This window comes from Oncorhynchus tshawytscha, linkage group LG11 (genome assembly GCF_018296145.1).
Source record: "Oncorhynchus tshawytscha isolate Ot180627B linkage group LG11, Otsh_v2.0, whole genome shotgun sequence".
In the NCBI taxonomy this organism is placed as follows: Eukaryota; Metazoa; Chordata; class Actinopteri; order Salmoniformes; family Salmonidae; genus Oncorhynchus; species Oncorhynchus tshawytscha.
The window spans coordinates 55,207,254-55,230,219 of record NC_056439.1 but is presented as its reverse complement, the minus strand read 5'-3'; positions in this window follow the sequence as shown (position 1 = coordinate 55,230,219).

The window sequence follows — 22,966 nt, the reverse complement described above, 5'->3', positions numbered from 1 at the left end:
TAGTGAGTCCGCCAGATCAGAGGCAGTAGGGATGACCAGGGATGTTCTCGGTTTAGTGAGTCCGCCAGATCAGAGGCAGTAGGGATGACCAGGGATGTTCTCTGTTTAGTGAGTCCGCCAGATCAGAGGAAGTAGGGATGACCAGGGATGTTCTCTGTTTAGTGAGTCCTCCAGATCAGAGGCAGTAGAGATGACCAGGGATGTTCTCTGTTTAGTGAGTCCTCCAGATCAGAGGCAGTAGGAATGACCAGGGATGTTCTCTGTTTAGTGAGTCCTCCAGATCAGAGGCAGTAGAGATGACCAGGGATGTTCTCTGTTTAGTGAGTCCTCCAGATCAGAGGCAGTAGAGATGACCAGGGATGTTCTCTGTTTAGTGAGTCCACCAGATCAGAGGCACTAGGGATGACCAGGGATATTCTCTGTTTAGTGAGTCCTCCAGATCAGAGAAAGTAGGGATGACCAGGGATGTTCTCTGTTTAGTGAGTCCTCCAGGTCAGAGGCAGTAGGGATGACCAGGGATGTTCTCTGTTTAGTGAGTCCACCAGATCAGAGGTTGTAGGGATGACCAGGGATGTTCTCTGTTTAGTGAGTCTGCCAGATCAGAGGCAGTAGGGATGACCAGGGATGTCCTCTGTTTAGTGAGTCCGCCAGATCAGAGGCAGTAGGGACGACCAGGGATGTTCTCTGTTTTGTGAGTCCTCCAGGTCAGAGGCAGTAGGGATGACCAGGGATGTTCTCTGTTTAGTGAGTCCTCCAGATCAGAGGCAGTAGGAATGACCAGGGATGTTCTCGGTTTAGTGAGTCCGCCAGATCAGAGGCAGTAGGGATGACCAGGGATGTTCTCTGTTTAGTGAGTCCGCCAGATCAGAGGAAGTAGGGATGACCAGGGATGTTCTCTGTTTAGTGAGTCCTCCAGATCAGAGGCAGTAGAGATGACCAGGGATGTTCTCTGTTTAGTGAGTCCTCCAGATCAGAGGCAGTAGGAATGACCAGGGATGTTCTCTGTTTAGTGAGTCCTCCAGATCAGAGGCAGTAGAGATGACCAGGGATGTTCTCTGTTTAGTGAGTCCACCAGATCAGAGGCACTAGGGATTACCAGGGATGTTCTCTGTTTAGTGAGTCCACCAGATCAGAGGCTGTAGGAATGACCAGGGATGTTCTCTGTTTAGTGAGTCCGCCAGATCAGAGGCAGTAGGGACGACCAGGGATGTTCTCTGTTTAGTGAGTCCACCAGATCAGAGGCAGTAGGGATGACCAGGGATGTTCTCTGTTTAGTGAGTCCTCCAGATCAGAGCAGTAGAGATGACCAGGGATGTTCTCTGTTTAGTGAGTCCACCAGATCAGAGGCACTAGGGATGACCAGGGATATTCTCTGTTTAGTGAGTCCTCCAGATCAGAGGCAGTAGGAATGACCAGGGATGTTCTCTGTTTAGTGAGTCCTCCAGATCAGAGGCAGTAGAGATGACCAGGGATGTTCTCTGTTTAGTGAGTCCTCCAGATCAGAGGCAGTAGAGATGAACAGGGATGTTCTCTGTTTAGTGAGTCCACCAGATCAGAGGCAGTAGGAATGACCAGGGATGTTCTCGGTTTAGTGAGTCCGCCAGATCAGAGGCAGTAGGGATGACCAGGGATGTTCTCTGTTTAGTGAGTCCGCCAGATCAGAGGAAGTAGGGATGACCAGGGATGTTCTCTGTTTAGTGAGTCCTCCAGATCAGAGGCAGTAGAGATGACCAGGGATGTTCTCTGTTTAGTGAGTCCACCAGATCAGAGGCACTAGGGATGACCAGGGATATTCTCTGTTTAGTGAGTCCTCCAGATCAGAGAAAGTAGGGATGACCAGGGATGTTCTCTGTTTAGTGAGTCCTCCAGGTCAGAGGCAGTAGGGATGACCAGGGATGTTCTCTGTTTAGTGAGTCCTCCAGATCAGAGGGAGTAGAGATGACCAGGGATGTTCTCTGTTTAGTGAGTCCACCAGATCAGAGGTTGTAGGGATGACCAGGGATGTTCTCTGTTTAGTGAGTCTGCCAGATCAGAGGCAGTAGGGATGACCAGGGATGTCCTCTGTTTAGTGAGTCCGCCAGATCAGAGGCAGTAGGGACGACCAGGGATGTTCTCTGTTTTGTGAGTCCTCCAGGTCAGAGGCAGTAGGGATGACCAGGGATGTTCTCTGTTTAGTGAGTCCTCCAGATCAGAGGCAGTAGGGATGACCAGGGATGTTCTCTGTTTAGTTAGTCCACCAGATCAGAGGCAGTAGGGATGACCAGGGATGTTCTCTGTTTAGTGAGTCCGCCAGATCAGAGGAAGTAGGGATGACCAGGGATGTTCTCTGTTTAGTGAGTCCTCCAGATCAGAGGCAGTAGAGATGACCAGGGATGTTCTCTGTTTAGTGAGTCCTCCAGATCAGAGGCAGTAGGGATGACCAGGGATGTTCTCTGTTTAGTGAGTCCGCCAGATCAGAGGCAGTAGAGATGACCAGGGATGTTCTCTGTTTAGTGAGTCCACCAGAACAGAGGCTGTAGGGATGACCAGGGATGTTCTCTGTTTAGTGAGTCCGCCAGATCAGAGGCAGTAGGGATGACCAGGGATGTTCTCTGTTTAGTGAGTCCACCAGATCAGAGGCAGTAGGGATGACCAGGGATGTTCTCTGTTTAGTGAGTCCGCCAGATCAGAGGCAGTAGGGATGACCAGGGATGTTCTCTGTTTAGTGAGTCCGCCAGATCAGAGGCAGTAGAGATGACCAGGGATGTTCTCTGTTTAGTGAGTCCACCAGATCAGAGGTTGTAGGGATGACCAGGGATGTTCTCTGTTTAGTGAGTCTGCCAGATCAGAGGCAGTAGGGATGACCAGGGATGTCCTCTGTTTAGTGAGTCCGCCAGATCAGAGGCTGTAGGGATGACCAGGGATGTTCTCTGTTTAGTGAGTCCGCCAGATCAGAGGCTGTAGGGATGACCAGGGATGTTCTCTGTTTAGTGAGTCCGCCAGATCAGAGGCAGTAGGGATGAGCAGGGATGTTCTCTGTTTAGTGAGTCCGCCAGATCAGAGGCAGTAGGGATGACCAGGGATGTTCTCTGTTTAGTGAGTCCGCCAGATCAGAGGCAGTAGGGATGACCAGGGATGTTCTCTGTTTAGTGAGTCCGCCAGATCAGAGGCAGTAGGGATGACCAGGGATGTTCTCTGTTTAGTGAGTCCTCCAGATCAGAGGCAGTAGGGATGACCAGGGATGTTCTCTGTTTAGTGAGTCCGCCAGATCAGAGGCAGTAGGGATGACCAGGGATGTTCTCTGTTTAGTGAGTCCACCAGATCAGAGGCAGTAGGGATGACCAGGGATGTTCTCTGTTTAGTGAGTCCTCCAGATCAGAGGCAGTAGAGATGACCAGGGATGTTCTCTGTTTAGTGAGTCCACCAGATCAGAGGCACTAGGGATGACCAGGGATATTCTCTGTTTAGTGAGTCCTCCAGATCAGAGGCAGTAGGAATGACCAGGGATGTTCTCTGTTTAGTGAGTCCTCCAGATCAGAGGCAGTAGAGATGACCAGGGATGTTCTCTGTTTAGTGAGTCCTCCAGGTCAGAGGCAGTAGAGATGACCAGGGATGTTCTCTGTTTAGTGAGTCCACCAGATCAGAGGCACTAGGGATGACCAGGGATATTCTCTGTTTAGTGAGTCCTCCAGATCAGAGAAAGTAGGGATGACCAGGGATGTTCTCTGTTTAGTGAGTCCTCCAGGTCAGAGGCAGTAGGGATGACCAGGGATGTTCTCTGTTTAGTGAGTCCTCCAGATCAGAGGCAGTAGAGATGACCAGGGATGTTCTCTGTTTAGTGAGTCCACCAGATCAGAGGTTGTAGGGATGACCAGGGATGTTCTCTGTTTAGTGAGTCTGCCAGATCAGAGGCAGTAGGGATGACCAGGGATGTTCTCTGTTTAGTGAGTCCGCCAGATCAGAGGCTGTAGGGATGACCAGGGATGTTCTCTGTTTAGTGAGTCCGCCAGATCAGAGGCAGTAGGGATGACCAGGGATGTTCTCTGTTTAGTGAGTCCGCCAGATCAGAGGCAGTAGGGATGACCAGGGATGTTCTCTGTTTAGTGAGTCCGCCAGATCAGAGGCAGTAGGGATGACCAGGGATGTTCTCTGTTTAGTGAGTCCGCCAGATCAGAGGCAGTAGGGATGACCAGGGATGTTCTCTGTTTAGTGAGTCCGCCAGATCAGAGGCAGTAGGGATGACCAGGGATGTTCTCTGTTTAGTGAGTCCTCCAGATCAGAGGCAGTAGAGATGACCAGGGATGTTCTCTGTTTAGTGAGTCCACCAGATCAGAGGCACTAGGGATTACCAGGGATGTTCTCTGTTTAGTGAGTCCACCAGATCAGAGGCTGTAGGAATGACCAGGGATGTTCTCTGTTTAGTGAGTCCGCCAGATCAGAGGCAGTAGGGACGACCAGGGATGTTCTCTGTTTAGTGAGTCCATCAGATCAGAGGCAGTAGGGATGACAAGGGATGTTCTCTGTTTAGTGAGTCCTCCAGATCAGAGGCAGTAGAGATGACCAGGGATGTTCTCTGTTTAGTGAGTCCACCAGATCAGAGGCACTAGGGATGACCAGGGATATTCTCTGTTTAGTGAGTCCTCCAGATCAGAGGCAGTAGGAATGACCAGGGATGTTCTCTGTTTAGTGAGTCCTCCAGATCAGAGGCAGTAGAGATGACCAGGGATGTTCTCTGTTTAGTGACTCCTCCAGATCAGAGGCAGTAGAGATGACCAGGGATGTTCTCTGTTTAGTGAGTCCACCAGATCAGAGGCACTAGGGATGACCAGGGATATTCTCTGTTTAGTGAGTCCTCCAGATCAGAGAAAGTAGGGATGACCAGGGATGTTCTCTGTTTAGTGAGTCCTCCAGGTCAGAGGCAGTAGGGATGACCAGGGATGTTCTCTGTTTAGTGAGTCCTCCAGATCAGAGGCAGTAGAGATGACCAGGGATGTTCTCTGTTTAGTGAGTCCACCAGATCAGAGGTTGTAGGGATGACCAGGGATGTTCTCTGTTTAGTGAGTCTGCCAGATCAGAGGCAGTAGGGATGACCAGGGATGTCCTCTGTTTAGTGAGTCCGCCAGATCAGAGGCAGTAGGGACGACCAGGGATGTTCTCTGTTTAGTGAGTCCTCCAGGTCATAGGCAGTTGGGATGACCAGGGATGTTCTCTGTTTAGTGAGTCCGCCAGATCAGAGGCAGTAGGAATGAACAGGGATGTTCTCTGTTTAGTGAGTCCTCCAGATCAGAGGCAGTAGAGATGACCAGGGATGTTCTCTGTTTAGTGAGTCCGCCAGATCAGAGGAAGTAGGGATGACCAGGGAAGTTCTCTGTTTAGTGAGTCCTCTAGATCAGAGGCAGTAGAGATGACCAGGGATGTTCTCTGTTTAGTGAGTCCTCCAGATCAGAGGCAGTAGGGATGACCAGGGATGTTCTCTGTTTAGTGAGTCCTCCAGATCAGAGGCAGTAGAGATGACCAGGGATGTTCTCTGTTTAGTGAGTCCACCAGATCAGAGGCTGTAGGGATGACCAGGGATGTTCTCTGTTTAGTGAGTCCGCCAGATCAGAGGCAGTAGGGACGACCAGGGATGTTCTCTGTTTAGTGAGTCCACCAGATCAGAGGCAGTAGGGATGACCAGGGATGTTTTCTGTTTAGTGAGTCCGCCAGATCAGAGGCAGTAGGGATGACCAGGGATGTTCTCTGTTTAGTGAGTCCGCCAGATGAGAGGCAGTAGAGATGACCAGGGATGTTCTCTGTTTAGTGAGTCCGCCAGATCAGAGGCAGTAGGGATGACCAGGGATGTTCTCTGTTTAGTGAGTCCTCCAGATCAGAGGCAGTAGAGATGACCAGGGATGTTCTCTGTTTAGTGAGTCCACCAGATCAGAGGCAGTAGAGATGACCAGGGATGTTCTCTGTTTAGTGAGTCCTCCAGATCAGAGGCAGTAGGAATGACCAGGGATGTTCTCTGTTTAGTGAGTCCACCAGATCAGAGGCAGTAGAGATGACCAGGGATGTTCTCTGTTTAGTGAGTCCGCCAGATCAGAGGCAGTAGGGATGACCAGGGATGTTCTCTGTTTAGTGAGTCCGCCAGATCAGAGGCAGTAGGGATGACCAGGGATGTTCTCTGTTTAGTGAGTCCGCCAGATCAGAGGCAGTAGGGATGACCAGGGATGTTCTCTGTTTAGTGAGTCCTCCAGATCAGAGGCAGTAGAGATGACCAGGGATGTTCTCTGTTTAGTGAGTCCACCAGATCAGAGGCACTAGGGATTACCAGGGATGTTCTCTGTTTAGTGAGTCCACCAGATCAGAGGCTGTAGGGATGACCAGGGATGTTCTCTGTTTAGTGAGTCCGCCAGATCAGAGGCAGTAGGGACGACCAGGGATGTTCTCTGTTTAGTGAGTCCACCAGATCAGAGGCAGTAGGGATGACCAGGGATGTTCTCTGTTTAGTGAGTCCTCCAGATCAGAGGCAGTAGAGATGACCAGGGATGTTCTCTGTTTAGTGAGTCCACCAGATCAGAGGCACTAGGGATGACCAGGGATGTTCTCTGTTTAGTGAGTCCTCCAGGTCAGAGGCAGTAGAGATGACCAGGGATGTTCTCTGTTTAGTGAGTCCACCAGATCAGAGGCAGTAGGGATGACCAGGGATGTTCTCTGTTTAGTGAGTCCTCCAGATCAGAGGCAGTAGAGATGACCAGGGATGTTCTCTGTTTAGTGAGTCCACCAGATCAGAGGCTGTAGGGATGACCAGGGATGTTCTCTGTTTAGTGAGTCCGCCAGATCAGAGGCAGTAGGGACGACCAGGGATGTTCTCTGTTTAGTTAGTCCTCCAGATCAGAGGCAGTAGAGATGACCAGGGATGTTCTCTGTTTAGTGAGTCCACCAGATCAGAGGCACTAGGGATGACCAGGGATATTCTCTGTTTAGTGAGTCCTCCAGATCAGAGGCAGTAGGGATGACCAGGGATGTTCTCTGTTTAGTGAGTCCACCAGATCAGAGGCAGTAGGGATGACCAGGGATGTTCTCTGTTTAGTGAGTCCGCCAGATCAGAGGCAGTAGGGACGACCAGGGATGTTCTCTGTTTAGTGAGTCCTCCAGATCAGAGGCAGTAGAGATGACCAGGGATGTTCTCTGTTTAGTGAGTCCACCAGATCAGAGGACCTAGGGATTACCAGGGATGTTCTCTGTTTAGTGAGTCCTCCAGATCAGAGGCAGTAGAGATGACCAGGGATGTTCTCTGTTTAGTGAGTCCTCCAGATCAGAGGCAGTAGAGATGACCAGGGATGTTCTCTGTTTAGTGAGTCCACCAGATCAGAGAACCTAGGGATGACCAGGGATATTCTCTGTTTAGTGAGTCCTCCAGATCAGAGAAAGTAGGGATGACCAGGGATGTTCTCTGTTTAGTGAGTCCTCCAGGTCAGAGGCAGTAGGGATGACCAGGGATGTTCTCTGTTTAGTGAGTCCTCCAGGTCAGAGGCAGTAGAGATGACCAGGGATGTTCTCTGTTTAGTGAGTCCACCAGATCAGAGGCACTAGGGATTACCAGGGATGTTCTCTGTTTAGTGAGTCCACCAGATCAGAGGCTGTAGGGATGACCAGGGATGTTCTCTGTTTAGTGAGTCCGCCAGATCAGAGGCAGTAGGGACGACCAGGGATGTTCTCTGTTTAGTGAGTCCACCAGATCAGAGGCAGTAGGGATGACAAGGGATGTTCTCTGTTTAGTGAGTCCTCCAGATCAGAGGCAGTAGAGATGACCAGGGATGTTCTCTGTTTAGTGAGTCCACCAGATCAGAGGCACTAGGGATGACCAGGGATATTCTCTGTTTAGTGAGTCCTCCAGATCAGAGGCAGTAGGAATGACCAGGGATGTTCTCTGTTTAGTGAGTCCTCCAGATCAGAGGCAGTAGAGATGACCAGGGATGTTCTCTGTTTAGTGAGTCCTCCAGATCAGAGGCAGTAGAGATGACCAGGGATGTTCTCTGTTTAGTGAGTCCACCAGATCAGAGGCACTAGGGATGACCAGGGATATTCTCTGTTTAGTGAGTCCTCCAGATCAGAGAAAGTAGGGATGACCAGGGATGTTCTCTGTTTAGTGAGTCCTCCAGGTCAGAGGCAGTAGGGATGACCAGGGATGTTCTCTGTTTAGTGAGTCCTCCAGATCAGAGGCAGTAGAGATGACCAGGGATGTTCTCTGTTTAGTGAGTCCACCAGATCAGAGGTTGTAGGGATGACCAGGGATGTTCTCTGTTTAGTGAGTCTGCCAGATCAGAGGCAGTAGGGATGACCAGGGATGTCCTCTGTTTAGTGAGTCCGCCAGATCAGAGGCAGTAGGGACGACCAGGGATGTTCTCTGTTTTGTGAGTCCTCCAGGTCAGAGGCAGTAGGGATGACCATGGATGTTCTCTGTTTAGTGAGTCCTCCAGATCAGAGGCAGTAGGAATGACCAGGGATGTTCTCTGTTTAGTGAGTCCTCCAGATCAGAGGCAGTAGAGATGACCAGGGATGTTCTCTGTTTAGTGAGTCCTCCAGATCAGAGGCAGTAGAGATGACCAGGGATGTTCTCTGTTTAGTGAGTCCACCAGATCAGAGGCTGTAGGGATGACCAGGGATGTTCTCTGTTTAGTGAGTCCACCAGATCAGAGGCAGTAGGGATGACCAGGGATGTTCTCTGTTTAGTGAGTCCACCAGATCAGAGGCAGTAGGAATGACCAGGGATGTTCTCTGTTTAGTGAGTCCTCCAGATCAGAGGCAGTAGAGATGACCAGGGATGTTCTCTGTTTAGTGAGTCCACCAGATCAGAGGCACTAGGGATGACCAGGGATGTTCTCTGTTTAGTGAGTCCTCCAGATCAGAGGCAGTAGGGATGACCAGGGATGTTCTCTGTTTAGTGAGTCCTCCAGATCAGAGGCAGTAGAGATGACCAGGGATGTTCTCTGTTTAGTGAGTCCTCCAGATCAGAGGCAGTAGAGATGACCAGGGATGTTCTCTGTTTAGTGAGTCCACCAGATCAGAGGCTGTAGGGATGACCAGGGATGTTCTCTGTTTAGTGAGTCCGCCAGATCAGAGGCAGTAGGGACGACCAGGGATGTTCTCTGTTTAGTGAGTCCTCCAGATCAGAGGCAGTAGAGATGACCAGGGATGTTCTCTGTTTAGTGAGTCCACCAGATCAGAGGCACTAGGGATGACCAGGGATGTTCTCTGTTTAGTGAGTCCGCCAGATCAGAGGCAGTAGGGATGACCAGGGATGTTCTCTGTTTAGTGAGTCCGCCAGATCAGAGGCAGTAGGGATGACCAGGGATGTTCTCTGTTTAGTGAGTCCGCCAGATCAGAGGCAGTAGGGATGACCAGGGATGTTCTCTGTTTAGTGAGTCCTCCAGATCAGAGGCAGTAGAGATGACCAGGGATGTTCTCTGTTTAGTGAGTCCACCAGATCAGAGGCAGTAGGGATGACCAGGGATGTTCTCTGTTTAGTGAGTCCTCCAGATCAGAGGCAGTAGAGATGACCAGGGATGTTCTCTGTTTAGTGAGTCCTCCAGATCAGAGGCAGTAGAGATGACCAGGGATGTTCTCTGTTTAGTGAGTCCACCAGATCAGAGAACCTAGGGATGACCAGGGATATTCTCTGTTTAGTGAGTCCTCCAGATCAGAGAAAGTAGGGATGACCAGGGATGTTCTCTGTTTAGTGAGTCCTCCAGGTCAGAGGCAGTAGGGATGACCAGGGATGTTCTCTGTTTAGTGAGTCCTCCAGATCAGAGGCAGTAGAGATGACCAGGGATGTTCTCTGTTTTAGTGAGTCCACCAGATCAGAGGCACTAGGGATTACCAGGGATGTTCTCTGTTTAGTGAGTCCACCAGATCAGAGGCTGTAGGAATGACCAGGGATGTTCTCTGTTTAGTGAGTCCGCCAGATCAGAGGCAGTAGGGACGACCAGGGATGTTCTCTGTTTAGTGAGTCCACCAGATCAGAGGCAGTAGGGATGACCAGGGATGTTCTCTGTTTAGTGAGTCCTCCAGATCAGAGGCAGTAGAGATGACCAGGGATGTTCTCTGTTTAGTGAGTCCACCAGATCAGAGGCACTAGGGATGACCAGGGATATTCTCTGTTTAGTGAGTCCTCCAGATCAGAGGCAGTAGGAATGACCAGGGATGTTCTCTGTTTAGTGAGTCCTCCAGATCAGAGGCAGTAGAGATGACCAGGATGTTCTCTGTTTAGTGAGTCCTCCAGATCAGAGGCAGTAGAGATGACCAGGGATGTTCTCTGTTTAGTGAGTCCACCAGATCAGAGGCACTAGGGATGACCAGGGATATTCTCTGTTTAGTGAGTCCTCCAGATCAGAGAAAGTAGGGATGACCAGGGATGTTCTCTGTTTAGTGAGTCCTCCAGGTCAGAGGCAGTAGGGATGACCAGGGATGTTCTCTGTTTAGTGAGTCCTCCAGATCAGAGGCAGTAGAGATGACCAGGGATGTTCTCTGTTTAGTGAGTCCACCAGATCAGAGGTTGTAGGGATGACCAGGGATGTTCTCTGTTTAGTGAGTCTGCCAGATCAGAGGCAGTAGGGATGACCAGGGATGTCCTCTGTTTAGTGAGTCCGCCAGATCAGAGGCAGTAGGGATGACCAGGGATGTTCTCTGTTTTGTGAGTCCTCCAGGTCAGAGGCAGTAGGGATGACCATGGATGTTCTCTGTTTAGTGAGTCCTCCAGATCAGAGGCAGTAGGAATGACCAGGGATGTTCTCTGTTTAGTGAGTCCTCCAGATCAGAGGCAGTAGAGATGACCAGGGATGTTCTCTGTTTAGTGAGTCCGCCAGATCAGAGGAAGTAGGGATGACCAGGGAAGTTCTCTGTTTAGTGAGTCCTCCAGATCAGAGGCAGTAGAGATGACCAGGGATGTTCTCTGTTTAGTGAGTCCTCCAGATCAGAGGCAGTAGGAATGACCAGGGATGTTCTCTGTTTAGTGAGTCCTCCAGATCAGAGGCAGTAGAGATGACCAGGGATGTTCTCTGTTTAGTGAGTCCACCAGATCAGAGGCTGTAGGGATGACCAGGGATGTTCTCTGTTTAGTGAGTCCGCCAGATCAGAGGCAGTAGGGACGACCAGGGATGTTCTCTGTTTAGTGAGTCCACCAGATCAGAGGCAGTAGGGATGACCAGGGATGTTCTCTGTTTAGTGAGTCCGCCAGATCAGAGGCAGTAGGGATGACCAGGGATGTTCTCTGTTTAGTGAGTCCGCCAGATCAGAGGCAGTAGGGATGACCAGGGATGTTCTCTGTTTAGTGAGTCCGCCAGATCAGAGGCAGTAGGGATGACCAGGGATGTTCTCTGTTTAGTGAGTCCTCCAGATCAGAGGCAGTAGAGATGACCAGGGATGTTCTCTGTTTAGTGAGTCCACCAGATCAGAGGCAGTAGGATGACCAGGGATGTTCTCTGTTTAGTGAGTCCTCCAGATCAGAGGCAGTAGGATGACCAGGGATGTTCTCTGTTTAGTGAGTCCACCAGATCAGAGGCTGTAGGGATGACCAGGGATGTTCTCTGTTTAGTGAGTCCTCCAGATCAGAGGCAGTAGGGATGACCAGGGATGTTCTCTGTTTAGTGAGTCCACCAGATCAGAGGCAGTAGGGATGACCAGGGATGTTCTCTGTTTAGTGAGTCCGCCAGATCAGAGGCAGTAGGGATGACCAGGGATGTTCTCTGTTTAGTGAGTCCGCCAGATCAGAGGCAGTAGGGATGACCAGGGATGTTCTCTGTTTAGTGAGTCCGCCAGATCAGAGGCAGTAGGGATGACCAGGGATGTTCTCTGTTTAGTGAGTCCTCCAGATCAGAGGCAGTAGAGATGACCAGGGATGTTCTCTGTTTAGTGAGTCCACCAGATCAGAGGCACTAGGGATTACCAGGGATGTTCTCTGTTTAGTGAGTCCACCAGATCAGAGGCTGTAGGGATGACCAGGGATGTTCTCTGTTTAGTGAGTCCGCCAGATCAGAGGCAGTAGGGACGACCAGGGATGTTCTCTGTTTAGTGAGTCCACCAGATCAGAGGCAGTAGGGATGACCAGGGATGTTCTCTGTTTAGTGAGTCCTCCAGATCAGAGGCAGTAGAGATGACCAGGGATGTTCTCTGTTTAGTGAGTCCACCAGATCAGAGGCACTAGGGATGACCAGGGATGTTCTCTGTTTAGTGAGTCCTCCAGATCAGAGGCAGTAGGAATGACCAGGGATGTTCTCTGTTTAGTGAGTCCTCCAGATCAGAGGCAGTAGAGATGACCAGGGATGTTCTCTGTTTAGTGAGTCCGCCAGATCAGAGGAAGTAGGGATGACCAGGGATGTTCTCTGTTTAGTGAGTCCTCCAGATCAGAGGCAGTAGAGATGACCAGGGATGTTCTCTGTTTAGTGAGTCCTCCAGATCAGAGGCAGTAGGAATGACCAGGGATGTTCTCTGTTTAGTGAGTCCTCCAGATCAGAGGCAGTAGAGATGACCAGGGATGTTCTCTGTTTAGTGAGTCCACCAGATCAGAGGCTGTAGGGATGACCAGGGATGTTCTCTGTTTAGTGAGTCCGCCAGATCAGAGGCAGTAGGGACGACCAGGGATGTTCTCTGTTTAGTGAGTCCACCAGATCAGAGGCAGTAGGGATGACCAGGGATGTTCTCTGTTTAGTGAGTCCTCCAGATCAGAGGCAGTAGAGATGACCAGGGATGTTCTCTGTTTAGTGAGTCCACCAGATCAGAGGCACTAGGGATTACCAGGGATGTTCTCTGTTTAGTGAGTCCACCAGATCAGAGGCTGTAGGAATGACCAGGGATGTTCTCTGTTTAGTGAGTCCGCCAGATCAGAGGCAGTAGGGACGACCAGGGATGTTCTCTGTTTAGTGAGTCCACCAGATCAGAGGCAGTAGGGATGACCAGGGATGTTCTCTGTTTAGTGAGTCCGCCAGATCAGAGGAAGTAGGGATGACCAGGGATGTTCTCTGTTTAGTGAGTCCTCCAGATCAGAGGCAGTAGAGATGACCAGGGATGTTCTCTGTTTAGTGAGTCCTCCAGATCAGAGGCAGTAGGAATGACCAGGGATGTTCTCTGTTTAGTGAGTCCTCCAGATCAGAGGCAGTAGAGATGACCAGGGATGTTCTCTGTTTAGTGAGTCCACCAGAACAGAGGCTGTAGGGATGACCAGGGATGTTCTCTGTTTAGTGAGTCCGCCAGATCAGAGGCAGTAGAGATGACCAGGGATGTTCTCTGTTTAGTGAGTCCACCAGATCAGAGGCAGTAGGGATGACCAGGGATGTTCTCTGTTTAGTGAGTCCTCCAGATCAGAGGCAGTAGGGATGACCAGGGATGTTCTCTGTTTAGTGAGTCCTCCAGGTCAGAGGCAGTAGAGATGACCAGGGATGTTCTCTGTTTAGTGAGTCCACCAGATCAGAGGCTGTAGGGATGACCAGGGATGTTCTCTGTTTAGTGAGTCCGCCAGATCAGAGGCAGTAGGGATGACCAGGGATGTTCTCTGTTTAGTGAGTCCTCCAGATCAGAGGCAGGAGATGACCAGGGATGTTCTCTGTTTAGTGAGTCCACCAGATCAGAGGCACTAGGGATGACCAGGGATATTCTGTTTAGTGAGTCCGCCAGATCAGAGGCAGTAGGGATGAACAGGGATGTTCTCTGTTTAGTGAGTCCGCCAGATCAGAGGCAGTAGGGATGACCAGGGATGTTCTTTGTTTAGTGAGTCCGCCAGATCAGAGGCAGTAGGGATGACCAGGGATGTTCTCTGTTTAGTGAGTCCTCCAGATCAGAGGCAGTAGAGATGACCAGGGATGTTCTCTGTTTAGTGAGTCCACCAGATCAGAGGCTGTAGGAATGACCAGGGATGTTCTCTGTTTAGTGAGTCCACCAGATCAGAGGCTGTAGGGAATGACCAGGGATGTTCTCTGTTTAGTGAGTCCGCCAGATCAGAGGCAGTAGGGATGACCAGGGATGTTCTCTGTTTAGTGAGTCCACCAGATCAGAGGCAGTAGGGATGACCAGGGATGTTCTCTGTTTAGTGAGTCCTCCAGATCAGAGGCAGTAGAGATGACCAGGGATGTTCTCTGTTTAGTGAGTCCACCAGATCAGAGGCAGTAGAGATGACCAGGGATGTTCTCTGTTTAGTGAGTCCTCCAGATCAGAGGCAGTAGAGATGACCAGGGATGTTCTCTGTTTAGTGAGTCCACCAGATCAGAGGCACTAGGGATGACCAGGGATATTCTCTGTTTAGTGAGTCCACCAGATCAGAGGCAGTAGGGATGACCAGGGATGTTCTCTGTTTAGTGAGTCCTCCAGATCAGAGGCAGTAGAGATGACCAGGGATGTTCTCTGTTTAGTGAGTCCTCCAGATCAGAGGCAGTAGAGATGACCAGGGATGTTCTCTGTTTAGTGAGTCCACCAGATCAGAGGCACTAGGGATGACCAGGGATATTCTCTGTTTAGTGAGTCCGCCAGATCAGAGGCAGTAGGGATGACCAGGGATGTTCTCTGTTTAGTGAGTCCGCCAGATCAGAGGCAGTAGGGATGACCAGGGATGTTCTCTGTTTAGTGAGTCCGCCAGATCAGAGGCAGTAGAGATGACCAGGGATGTTCTCTGTTTAGTGAGTCCACCAGATCAGAGCCACTAGGGATGACCAGGGATGTTCTCTGTTTAGTGAGTCTGCCAGATCAGAGGCAGTAGGGATGACCAGGGATGTCCTCTGTTTAGTGAGTCCGCCAGATCAGAGGCAGTAGGGACGACCACGGATGTTCTCTGTTTTGTGAGTCCTCCAGGTCAGAGGCAGTAGGGATGACCAGGGATGTTCTCTGTTTAGTGAGTCCGCCAGATTAGAGGCAGTAGGATGACCAGGGATGTTCTCTGTTTAGTGAGTCCTCCAGATCAGAGGCAGTAGGGATGACCAGGGATGTTCTCTGTTTAGTGAGTCCGCCAGATCAGAGGCAGTAGGGATGACCAGGGATGTTCTCTGTTTAGTGAGTCCTCCAGATCAGAGGCAGTAGGATGACCAGGGATGTTCTCTGTTTAGTGAGTCCTCCAGATCAGAGGCAGTAGAGATGACCAGGGATGTTCTCTGTTTAGTGAGTCCTCCAGATCAGAGGCAGTAGGGATGACCAGGGATGTTCTCTGTTTAGTGAGTCCTCCAGGTCAGAGGCAGTAGAGATGACCAGGGATGTTCTCTGTTTAGTGAGTCCACCAGATCAGAGGCTGTAGGGATGACCAGGGATGTTCTCTGTTTAGTGAGTCCGCCAGATCAGAGGCAGTAGGGATGACCAGGGATGTTCTCTGTTTAGTGAGTCCGCCAGATCAGAGGCAGTAGGGATGACCAGGGATGTTCTCTGTTTAGTGAGTCCTCCAGATCAGAGGCAGTAGAGATGACCAGGGATGTTCTCTGTTTAGTGAGTCCACCAGATCAGAGGCCTAGGGATGACCAGGGATGTTCTCTGTTTAGTGAGTCCACCAGATCAGAGGCTGTAGGGATGACCAGGGATGTTCTCTGTTTAGTGAGTCCGCCAGATCAGAGGCAGTAGGGATGACCAGGGATGTTCTCTGTTTAGTGAGTCCACCAGATCAGAGGCAGTAGGGATGACCAGGGATGTTCTCTGTTTAGTGAGTCCTCCAGATCAGAGGCAGTAGAGATGACCAGGGATGTTCTCTGTTTAGTGAGTCCACCAGATCAGAGGCACTAGGGATGACCAGGGATGTTCTCTGTTTAGTGAGTCCTCCAGATCAGAGGCAGTAGAGATGACCAGGGATGTTCTCTGTTTAGTGAGTCCACCAGATCAGAGGCACTAGGGATGACCAGGGATATTCTCTGTTTAGTGAGTCCTCCAGATCAGAGGCAGTAGGATGACCAGGGATGTTCTCTGTTTAGTGAGTCCTCCAGATCAGAGGCAGTAGGGATGACCAGGGATGTTCTCTGTTTAGTGAGTCCTCCAGATCAGAGGCAGTAGAGATGACCAGGGATGTTCTCTGTTTAGTGAGTCCACCAGATCAGAGGCACTAGGGATGACCAGGGATATTCTCTGTTTAGTGAGTCCTCCAGATCAGAGAAAGTAGGGATGACCAGGGATGTTCTCTGTTTAGTGAGTCCTCCAGGTCAGAGGCAGTAGGGATGACCAGGGATGTTCTCTGTTTAGTGAGTCCTCCAGATCAGAGGCAGTAGGGATGATCAGGGATGTTCTCTGTTTAGTGAGTCCGCCAGATCAGAGGCAGTAGCGATGACCAGGGATGTTCTCTGTTTAGTGAGGCAACCAGATCAGAGGCAGTAGGGATGACCAGGGATGTTCTCTGCTTAGTGAGTCCGCCAGATCAGAGGCAGTAGGGACGACCAGGGATGTTCTCTGTTTTGTGAGTCCTCCAGGTCAGAGGCAGTAGGGATGACCAGGGATGTTCTCTGTTTAGTGAGTCCTCCAGATCAGAGGCAGTAGGAATGACCAGGGATGTTCTCTGTTTAGTGAGTCCTCCAGATCAGAGGCAGTAGAGATGACCAGGGATGTTCTCTGTTTAGTGAGTCCTCCAGATCAGAGGCAGTAGGGATGACCAGGGATGTTCTCTGTTTAGTGAGTCCTCCAGATCAGAGGCAGTAGAGATGACCAGGGATGTTCTCTGTTTAGTGAGTCCTCCAGATCAGAGGCAGTAGGGATGACCAGGGATGTTCTCTGTTTAGTGAGTCCTCCAGATCAGAGGCAGTAGTTTAGTGATGACCAGGGATGTTCTCTGTTTAGTGAGTCCACCAGATCAGAGGCTGTAGGGATGACCAGGGATGTTCTCTGTTTAGTGAGTCCGCCAGATAAGAGGCAGTAGGGACGACCAGGGATGTTCTCTGTTTAGTGAGTCCACCAGATCAGAGGCAGTAGGGATGACCAGGGATGTTCTCTGTTTAGTGAGTCCGCCAGATCAGAGGCAGTAGGGATGACCAGGGATGTTCTCTGTTTAGTGAGTCCGCCAGATCAGAGGCAGTAGGGATGACCAGGGATGTTCTCTGTTTCGTGAGTCCGCCAGATCAGAGGCAGTAGGGATGACCAGGGATGTTCTCTGTTTAGTGAGTCCTCCAGATCAGAGGCAGTAGAGATGACCAGGGATGTTCTCTGTTTAGTGAGTCCACCAGATCAGAGGCAGTAGAGATGACCAGGGATGTTCTCTGTTTAGTGAGTCCACCAGATCAGAGGCTGTAGGGATGACCAGGGATGTTCTCTGTTTAGTGAGTCCGCCAGATCAGAGGCAGTAGGGACGACCAGGGATGTTCTCTGTTTAGTGAGTCCACCAGATCAGAGGCAGTAGGGATGACCAGGGATGTTCTCTGTTTAGTGAGTCCTCCATATCAGAGGCAGTAGAGATGACCAGGGATGTTCTCTGTTTAGTGAGTCCACCAGATCAGAGGCACTAGGGATGACCAGGGATATTCTCTGTTTAGTGAGTCCTCCAGATCAGAGGCAGTAGAGATGACCAGGGATGTTCTCTGTTTAGTGAGTCCACCAGATCAGAGGCACTAGGGATGACCAGGGATATTCTCTGTTTAGTGAGTCCTCCAGATCAGAGGCAGTAGGAATGACCAGGGATGTTCTCTGTTTAGTGAGTCCTCCAGATCAGAGGCAGTAGAGATGACCAGGGATGTTCTCTGTTTAGTGAGTCCTCCAGATCAGAGGCAGTAGAGATGACCAGGGATGTTCTCTGTTTAGTGAGTCCACCAGATCAGAGGCACTAGGGATGACCAGGGATATTCTCTGTTTAGTGAGTCCTCCAGATCAGAGGCAGTAGGGATGACCAGGGATGTTCTCTGTTTAGTGAGTCCTCCAGGTCAGAGGCAGTAGGGATGACCAGGGATGTTCTCTGTTTAGTGAGTCCTCCAGATCAGAGGCAGTAGAGATGACCAGGGATGTTCTCTGTTTAGTGAGTCCACCAGATCAGAGGCAGTAGGGATGACCAGGGATGTTCTCTGTTTAGTGAGTCCGCCAGATCAGAGGCAGTAGGGATGACCAGGGATGTTCTCTGTTTAGTGAGTCCTCCAGGTCAGAGGCAGTAGGGATGACCAGGGATGTTCTCTGTTTAGTGAGTCCTCCAGGTCAGAGGCAGTAGGGATGACCAGGTATGTTCTCTGTGTAGTGAGTCCTCCAGATCAGAGGCAGTAGGAATGACCAGGGATGTTCTCTGTTTAGTGAGTCCTCCAGATCAGAGGCAGTAGAGATGACCAGGGATGTTCTCTGTTTAGTGAGTCCGCCAGATCAGAGGAAGTAGGGATGACCAGGGATGTTCTCTGTTTAGTGAGTCCTCCAGATCAGAGGCAGTAGGATGACCAGGGATGTTCTCTGTTTAGTGAGTCCTCCAGATCAGAGGCAGTAGGATGACCAGGGATGTTCTCTGTTTAGTGAGTCCTCCAGGTCAGAGGCAGTAGGGATGACCAGGGATGTTCTCTGTTTAGTGAGTCCTCCAGATCAGAGGCAGTAGAGATGACCAGGGATGTTCTCTGTTTAGTGAGTCCACCAGATCAGAGGCTGTAGGGATGACCAGGGATGTTCTCTGTTTAGTGAGTCCGCCAGATCAGAGGCAGTAGGGATGACCAGGGATGTTCTCTGTTTAGTGAGTCCGCCAGATCAGAGGCAGTAGGGATGACCAGGGATGTTCTCTGTTTAGTGAGTCCTCCAGATCAGAGGCAGTAGGGATGACCAGGGATGTTCTCTGTTTAGTGAGTCCTCCAGATCAGAGGCAGTAGGGATGACCAGGGATGTTCTCTGTTTAGTGAGTCCACCAGATCAGAGGCTGTAGGAATGACCAGGGATGTTCTCTGTTTAGTGAGTCCGCCAGATCAGAGGCAGTAGGGACGACCAGGGATGTTCTCTGTTTAGTGAGTCCACCAGATCAGAGGCAGTAGGGATGACCAGGGATGTTCTCTGTTTAGTGAGTCCTCCAGATCAGAGGCAGTAGAGATGACCAGGGATGTTCTCTGTTTAGTGAGTCCACCAGATCAGAGGCACTAGGGATGACCAGGGATATTCTCTGTTTAGTGAGTCCTCCAGATCAGAGGCAGTAGAGATGACCAGGGATGTTCTCTGTTTAGTGAGTCCACCAGATCAGAGGCACTAGGGATGACCAGGGATATTCTCTGTTTAGTGAGTCCTCCAGGTCAGAGGCAGTAGGGATGACCAGGGATGTTCTCTGTTTAGTGAGTCCTCCAGATCAGAGGCAGTAGAGATGACCAGGGATGTTCTCTGTTTAGTGAGTCCTCCAGATCAGAGGCAGTAGAGATGACCAGGGATGTTCTCTGTTTATTGAGTCCACCAGATCAGAGGCACTAGGGATGAACAGGGATATTCTCTGTTTAGTGAGTCCTCCAGATCAGAGAAAGTAGGGATGACCAGGGATGTTCTCTGTTTAGTGAGTCCTCCAGGTCAGAGGCAGTAGGGATGACCAGGGATGTTCTCTGTTTAGTGAGTCCTCCAGATCAGAGGCAGTAGAGATGACCAGGGATGTTCTCTGTTTAGTGAGTCCACCAGATCAGAGGTTGTAGGGATGACCAGGGATGTTCTCTGTTTAGTGAGTCCTGCCAGATCAGAGGCAGTAGGGATGACCAGGGATGTTCTCTGTTTAGTGAGTCCGCCAGATCAGAGGCAGTAGGGATGACCAGGGATGTTCTCTGTTTAGTGAGTCCTCCAGGTCAGAGGCAGTAGGGATGACCAGGGATGTTCTCTGTTTAGTGAGTCCTCCAGATCAGAGGCAGTAGGAATGACCAGGGATGTTCTCTGTTTAGTGAGTCCTCCAGATCAGAGGCAGTAGAGATGACCAGGGATGTTCTCTGTTTAGTGAGTCCGCCAGATCAGAGGCAGTAGGGATGACCAGGGATGTTCTCTGTTTAGTGAGTCCTCCAGATCAGAGGCAGTAGAGATGACCAGGGATGTTCTCTGTTTAGTGAGTCCTCCAGATCAGAGGCAGTAGGAATGACCAGGGATGTTCTCTGTTTAGTGAGTCCTCCAGATCAGAGGCAGTAGAGATGACCAGGGATGTTCTCTGTTTAGTGAGTCCACCAGATCAGAGGCTGTAGGGATGACCAGGGATGTTCTCTGTTTAGTGAGTCCGCCAGATCAGAGGCAGTAGGGATGACCAGGGATGTTCTCTGTTTAGTGAGTCCACCAGATCAGAGGCAGTAGGGATGACCAGGGATGTTCTCTGTTTAGTGAGTCCGCCAGATCAGAGGCAGTAGGGATGACCAGGGATGTTCTCTGTTTAGTGAGTCCGCCAGATCAGAGGCAGTAGGGATGACCAGGGATGTTCTCTGTTTAGTGAGTCCGCCAGATCAGAGGCAGTAGGGATGACCAGGGATGTTCTCTGTTTAGTGAGTCCTCCAGATCAGAGGCAGCAGAGATGACCAGGGATGTTCTCTGTTTAGTGAGTCCTCCAGATCAGAGGCAGTAGGGATGACCAGGGATGTTCTCTGTTTAGTGAGTCCTCCAGATCAGAGGCAGTAGGAATGACCAGGGATGTTCTCTGTTTAGTGAGTCCACCAGATCAGAGGCTGTAGGGATGACCAGGGATGTTCTCTGTTTAGTGAGTCCGCCAGATCAGAGGCAGTAGGGACGACCAGGGATGTTCTCTGTTTAGTGAGTCCACCAGATCAGAGGCAGTAGGGATGACCAGGGATGTTCTCTGTTTAGTGAGTCCGCCAGATCAGAGGCAGTAGGGATGACCAGGGATGTTCTCTGTTTCGTGAGTCCGCCAGATCAGAGGCAGTAGGGATGACCAGGGATGTTCTCTGTTTAGTGAGTCCTCCAGATCAGAGGCAGTAGAGATGACCAGGGATGTTCTCTGTTTAGTGAGTCCACCAGATCAGAGGCACTAGGGATGACCAGGGATGTTCTCTGTTTAGTGAGTCCACCAGATCAGAGGCTGTAGGGATGACCAGGGATGTTCTCTGTTTAGTGAGTCCGCCAGATCAGAGGCAGTAGGGACGACCAGGGATGTTCTCTGTTTAGTGAGTCCACCAGATCAGAGGCAGTAGGGATGACCAGGGATGTTCTCTGTTTAGTGAGTCCTCCAGATCAGAGGCAGTAGAGATGACCAGGGATGTTCTCTGTTTAGTGAGTCCACCAGATCAGAGGCACTAGGGATGACCAGGGATGTTCTCTGTTTAGTGAGTCCTCCAGGTCAGAGGCAGTAGGGATGACCAGGGATGTTCTCTGTTTAGTGAGTCCTCCAGGTCAGAGGCAGTAGAGATGACCAGGGATGTTCTCTGTTTAGTGAGTCCACCAGATCAGAGGCTGTAGGGATGACCAGGGATGTTCTCTGTTTAGTGAGTCCTCCAGATCAGAGGCAGTAGAGATGACCAGGGATGTTCTCTGTTTAGTGAGTCCTCCAGATCAGAGGCAGTAGGAATGACCAGGATGTTCTCTGTTTAGTGAGTCCTCCAGATCAGAGGCAGTAGAGATGACCAGGGATGTTCTCTGTTTAGTGAGTCCACCAGATCAGAGGCTGTAGGGATGACCAGGGATGTTCTCTGTTTAGTGAGTCCGCCAGATCAGAGGCAGTAAGGGACGACCAGGGATGTTCTCTGTTTAGTGAGTCCACCAGATCAGAGGCAGTAGGGATGACCAGGGATGTTCTCTGTTTAGTGAGTCCTCCAGATCAGAGGCAGTAGAGATGACCAGGGATGTTCTCTGTTTAGTGAGTCCACCAGATCAGAGGCACTAGGGATGACCAGGGATGTTCTCTGTTTAGTGAGTCCACCAGATCAGAGGCTGTAGGGAATGACCAGGGATGTTCTCTGTTTAGTGAGTCCGCCAGATCAGAGGCAGTAGGGACGACCAGGGATGTTCTCTGTTTAGTGAGTCCACCAGATCAGAGGCAGTAGGGATGACCAGGGATGTTCTCTGTTTAGTGAGTCCGCCAGATCAGAGGCAGTAGGGATGACCAGGGATGTTCTCTGTTTAGTGAGTCCTCCAGATCAGAGGCAGTAGAGATGACCAGGGATGTTCTCTGTTTAGTGAGTCCTCCAGATCAGAGGCAGTAGGAATGACCAGGGATGTTCTCTGTTTAGTGAGTCCTCCAGATCAGAGGCAGTAGAGATGACCAGGGATGTTCTCTGTTTAGTGAGTCCACCAGAACAGAGGCTGTAGGGATGACCAGGGATGTTCTCTGTTTAGTGAGTCCGCCAGATCAGAGGCAGTAGGGATGACCAGGGATGTTCTCTGTTTAGTGAGTCCACCAGATCAGAGGCAGTAGGGATGACCAGGGATGTTCTCTGTTTAGTGAGTCCTCCAGATCAGAGGCAGTAGAGATGACCAGGGATGTTCTCTGTTTAGTGAGTCCTCCAGATCAGAGGCAGTAGAGATGACCAGGGATGTTCTCTGTTTAGTGAGTCCACCAGATCAGAGGCTGTAGGGATGACCAGGGATGTTCTCTGTTTAGTGAGTCCGCCAGATCAGAGGCAGTAGGGATGACCAGGGATGTTCTCTGTTTAGTGAGTCCTCCAGATCAGAGGCAGTAGAGATGACCAGGGATGTTCTCTGTTTAGTGAGTCCACCAGATCAGAGGCAGTAGGGATGACCAGGGATGTTCTCTGTTTAGTGAGTCCGCCAGATCAGAGGCAGTAGGGACGACCAGGGATGTTCTCTGTTTAGTGAGTCCGCCAGATCAGAGGCAGTAGGGATGACCAGGGATGTTCTCTGTTTAGTGAGTCCTCCAGATCAGAGGCAGTAGGAATGATCAGGGATGTTCTCTGTTTAGTGAGTCCTCCAGATCAGAGGCAGTAGAGATGACCAGGGATGTTCTCTGTTTAGTGAGTCCACCAGATCAGAGGACCTAGGGATGACCAGGGATGTTCTCTGTTTAGTGAGTCCACCAGATCAGAGGCTGTAGGAATGACCAGGGATGTTCTCTGTTTAGTGAGTCCGCCAGATCAGAGGCAGTAGGGATGACCAGGGATGTTCTCTGTTTAGTGAGTCCACCAGATCAGAG